Source organism: Schistocerca gregaria, unplaced genomic scaffold (assembly GCF_023897955.1).
Source record: "Schistocerca gregaria isolate iqSchGreg1 unplaced genomic scaffold, iqSchGreg1.2 ptg000640l, whole genome shotgun sequence".
Classification (NCBI taxonomy): Eukaryota; Metazoa; Arthropoda; class Insecta; order Orthoptera; family Acrididae; genus Schistocerca; species Schistocerca gregaria.
Genome location: NW_026062026.1, coordinates 40,001 through 45,000, shown reverse-complemented (window position 1 = coordinate 45,000; position 5,000 = coordinate 40,001). Strand labels below are relative to the sequence as shown.

At 53.6% G+C, this 5,000-nt stretch overlaps 1 non-coding gene across 1 annotated transcript in view; it reads right to left on the bottom strand.

The window, feature by feature from the left end:
- The window catches only part of LOC126317653 (small subunit ribosomal RNA), a 1,893-nt gene extending 392 nt beyond the window's left edge, over positions 1–1,501 (bottom strand). The window contains exon 1 of the ribosomal RNA XR_007556797.1: positions 1–1,501. This exon is cut by the window's left edge and continues 392 nt beyond it. This is a non-coding gene — a ribosomal RNA (small subunit ribosomal RNA).
- Positions 1,502–5,000: the final 3,499 nt, after the last annotated feature.

Sequence of the window (5,000 nt, the reverse complement as noted above, 5' to 3'; positions counted from 1 at the left end):
GTGCGGCTAGAAGCCGCCTGTCCCTCTAAGAAGAAAAGTAATCGCTGACAGCACGAAGGATGTCACGCGACTAGTTAGCAGGCTAGAGTCTCGTTCGTTATCGGAATTAACCAGACAAATCGCTCCACCAACTAAGAACGGCCATGCACCACCACCCACCGAATCAAGAAAGAGCTATCAATCTGTCAATCCTTCCGGTGTCCGGGCCTGGTGAGGTTTCCCGTGTTGAGTCAAATTAAGCCGCAGGCTCCACTCCTGGTGGTGCCCTTCCGTCAATTCCTTTAAGTTTCAGCTTTGCAACCATACTTCCCCCGGAACCCAAAAGCTTTGGTTTCCCGGAGGCTGCCCGCCGAGTCATCGGAGGAACTGCGGCGGATCGCTGGCTGGCATCGTTTATGGTTAGAACTAGGGCGGTATCTGATCGCCTTCGAACCTCTAACTTTCGTTCTTGATTAATGAAAACATACTTGGCAAATGCTTTCGCTTCTGTTCGTCTTGCGACGATCCAAGAATTTCACCTCTAACGTCGCAATACGAATGCCCCCGCCTGTCCCTATTAATCATTACCTCGGGTTCCGAAAACCAACAAAATAGAACCGAGGTCCTATTCCATTATTCCATGCACACAGTATTCAGGCGGGCTTGCCTGCTTTAAGCACTCTAATTTGTTCAAAGTAAACGTGCCGGCCCACCGAGACACTCAACTAAGAGCACCCTGGTAGGATTTCAACGGGGTCCGCCTCGGGACGCGCAAGCACGCCTTCGGCTCGCCCCACCGGCAGGACGTCCCACGATACATGCCAGTTAAACACCGACGGGCGGTGAACCAACAGCGTGGGACACAAATCCAACTACGAGCTTTTTAACCGCAACAACTTTAATATACGCTATTGGAGCTGGAATTACCGCGGCTGCTGGCACCAGACTTGCCCTCCAATAGATACTCGTTAAAGGATTTAAAGTGTACTCATTCCGATTACGGGGCCTCGGATGAGTCCCGTACCGTTATTTTTCGTCACTACCTCCCCGTGCCGGGAGTGGGTAATTTGCGCGCCTGCTGCCTTCCTTGGATGTGGTAGCCGTTTCTCAGGCTCCCTCTCCGGAATCGAACCCTGATTCCCCGTTACCCGTTACAACCATGGTAGGCGCAGAACCTACCATCGACAGTTGATAAGGCAGACATTTGAAAGATGCGTCGCCGGTACGAGGACCGTGCGATCAGCCCAAAGTTATTCAGAGTCACCAAGGCAAACGGACCAGACGAGCCAATCCGATTGGTTTTGATCTAATAAAAGCGTCCCTTCCATCTCTGGTCGGGACTCTGTTTGCATGTATTAGCTCTAGAATTACCACAGTTATCCAAGTAACGTGGGTACGATCTAAGGAACCATAACTGATTTAATGAGCCATTCGCGGTTTCACCTTAATGCGGCTTGTACTGAGACATGCATGGCTTAATCTTTGAGACAAGCATATGACTACTGGCAGGATCAACCAGGGAGCTGCGTCAACGAGAGCTGAGCAGCCGGCCGCCCGGGAGTGTGTCCCGAGGGCCCGCGCGAACACGCAAGCGTCCGCTCAATTATTCTGCAAACAGGAGGAGGCTGAGCTCCCCTGCACGATACACCTCGAAACCCTCTCAGGTCCCGGCGGCGCGCAGCGCCGTCCTAAGTACTTGGTCGGGTTCGAGAGAGGCGCAATCGCCCGGAGATAGGCGAGTAGACGCTTTCAGTGCGAACACCCGTGCTCCCAACTGAGCTTGCCGCTGCCGACAGAGGCCCGGGAGCGTGCTGTCGTGGCATTGCCGGCGGGAAACAACACGCGCCACCTACGGTGACCGGCAGCTCCAACGCCAGCGCCACAGAAGGGCAAAGCCCCACTTGGGTGCAGAAGCGAACTCTCCCAGCACAGCGCACGCGCCAACACGTCCGCAGAGCTGCGATACAAACCACCTGCGAGAACCGCTGGGGGCGACCGAGCAGCAGACGGCGTCGCGACGCCGAGTGCCGGGCGGCGGCGCATCCTCAACGCACACAGTCCGCAATCGGACCAGCACACTGCAGATGTCCACCGCGCTTCGCACCGGGCTCGGCAGAACCCACTTTGGCCGCCTGGCGCCGCGCGCAGGGTGCGCCGGCGCATAGCTGGGACGCCAGCCGGGCCCGTCGGCCGGCGCTCCTGCCACTGGGCGCCCCCCACCAGCCGGCTGTAGTGCGTGCGCTCACGCAGCGCGCGGCCAGCACGCCGGGCGGCCCCCCCTCACCGGCCGGGGACTGTCCCGCCAAGCCACAGCCTCGTATCGCTTCATACCCACATGGCCAACTCAGGTTCGGGGGCATGGCGGGTACCGCCGAAACAACCGGTTCACAGATGTACCGATCGTCGCTATCACCGATGCACCTGCAGCGCGAACAACCGCTCAACAACTGATTTCCAGTTCATTTGCGGATCTTTGGCAGCAAACGTATACGTCAATCTACATTTGCGAAATCTACGATTCTGGCATGCCTGCATGTTATGTGTCACGACACGCTACATCAGCCCACATACACACTGCGGCATGTACACGAGAGAACACGTGGAAGATGGTCCGCGCACGTGTGCAATGTCCCTTGCGCGGTCGACTGTCAACCGGCCTCTGTAGCATGTCGCAGATGTGGAACGCGGTCCACCGTGCTATCATGTTGTGTGGGGCAATACGATTAAATAGGAAAACCCTCGTCGCTACATCAACAGACGGCTCACGCTGATTCCCGGCAGAGGGAGGAGGGGGGGGGGGGGGGGCCAACATGCAATACTTTCGTCCGTACCTACTTACCACATGTCTGTACGGCGTACAACAGTGCAATCTCGCTGTAATGGGGAGACGAGACAAGTAGCATCGTGCACAACATATGGCCCTTATGATTCGCCATTGTAGGGCGCAGCCGGTGTACGGTCAAGCATGTGCCACATTATGTCACTCAGTACGTAACGACGGATGATCAGTGTGGGTTACGCGTACATCAGCGGACAGTCCACACAGGCCGTACCACAACGTACACTGACTGCATCGACAACCGAATGCAACTGAACAGCTGCAAGGCTCATTTCACAAACAAACGCCTGACCGACCAGCTTGGAAGGGCAGGAGGGGAGGGCGATATTCGTTCTGTAGCGGTACACCCTTCCAGTGGTTAGCGGGACTGTGTAGAAAGTACGCAACACTCGAAAGACCTTTATGTGAGGGTACGCACCATGGCATCAAGAAATACACATGACACCAGAGGATCCAAGCAGTGAACTATGTTCAGAGGGTTGCTGTTAGGCAAAGCTACATTCCTGTGACGTTACATGTGACAGTTAAGGTGCAGTGTAAGTTAGGTTAAGGTGCAGTGTAAGTTAGGTTAAGGTGCAGTGTAAGTTAGGTTAAGGTGCAGTGTAAGTTAGGTTAAGGTGCAGTGTAAGTTAGGTTAAGGTGCAGTGTAAGTTAGGTTAAGGTGCAGTGTAAGTTAGGTTAAGGTGCAGTGTAAGTTAGGTTAAGGTGCAGTGTAAGTTAGGTTAAGGTGCAGTGTAAGTTAGGTTAAGGTGCAGTGTAAGTTAGGTTAAGGTGCAGTGTAAGTTAGGTTAAGGTGCAGTGTAAGTTAGGTTAAGGTGCAGTGTAACTTAGGTTAAGGTGCAGTGTAACTTAGGTTAAGGTGCAGTGTAACTTAGGTTAAGGTGCAGTGTAACTTAGGTTAAGGTGCAGTGTAACTTAGGTTAAGGTGCAGTGTAACTTAGGTTAAGGTGCAGTGTAACTTAGGTTAAGGTGCAGTGTAACTTAGGTTAAGGTGCAGTGTAACTTAGGTTAAGGTGCAGTGTAACTTAGGTTAAGGTGCAGTGTAAGTTAGGTTAAGGTGCAGTGTAAGTTAGGTTAAGGTGCAGCGTAACTTAGGTTAAGGTGCAGCGTAACTTAGGTTAAGGTGCAGCGTAACTTAGGTTAAGGTGCAGCGTAACTTAGGTTAAGGTGCAGCGTAACTTAGGTTAAGGTGCAGCGTAACTTAGGTTAAGGTGCAGCGTGGGTTAGGTTAGGGGCCAACGTGGGTTAGGTTAGGGGCCAACGTGGGTTAGGTTAGGGGCCAACGTGGGTTAGGTTAGGGGCCAACGTGGGTTAGGTTAGGGGCCAACGTGGGTTAGGTTAGGGGCCAACGTGGGTTAGGTTAGGGGCCAACGTGGGTTAGGTTAGGGGCCAACGTGGGTTAGGTTAGGGGCCAACGTGGGTTAGGTTAGGGGCCAACGTGGGTTAGGTTAGGGGCCAACGTGGGTTAGGTTAGGGGCCAACGTGGGTTAGGTTAGGGGCCAACGTGGGTTAGGTTAGGGGCCAACGTGGGTTAGGTTAGGGGCCAACGTGGGTTAGGTTAAGGGCCAACGTGGGTTAGGTTAAGGGCCAACGTGGGTTAGGTTAAGGGCCAACGTGGGTTAGGTTAAGGGCCAACGTGGGTTAGGTTAAGGGCCAACGTGGGTTAGGTTAAGGGCCAACGTGGGTTAGGTTAAGGGCCAACGTGGGTTAGGTTAAGGGCCAACGTGGGTTAGGTTAAGGGGCCAACGTGGGTTAGGTTAAGGGCCAACGTGGGTTAGGTTAAGGGCCAACGTGGGTTAGGTTAAGGGCCAACGTGGGTTAGGTTAAGGGCCAACGTGGGTTAGGTTGCCAGAGATGTGTCAAATCAGGATGTACGTTTGGCTGGTGTCAGGTGGTGGGTTGGTTCGATGATCTGTCTCGCGTGTGTCCAAAGGGTATTTTATTACTTGTACCTTTTGTGTTGTGGCGTGGCGTTGCGTCCTGTGTTGATACTGGGTGGACCACTGTGGGTGTTGCTGGCTGATTTGAGCTGCGTTGTTTGCGGGTGATGTGAGACATTCTGTCTTATTAGTGGACGTGACGTTCCTCTTGTCGTTCTTTGGATAGTGTCCTGTGGCAGCGAGGATAAAATGGATGTTGTTGAACGATAGTGCTTTGGTGCTTTCGCTTTGTTACACACAGA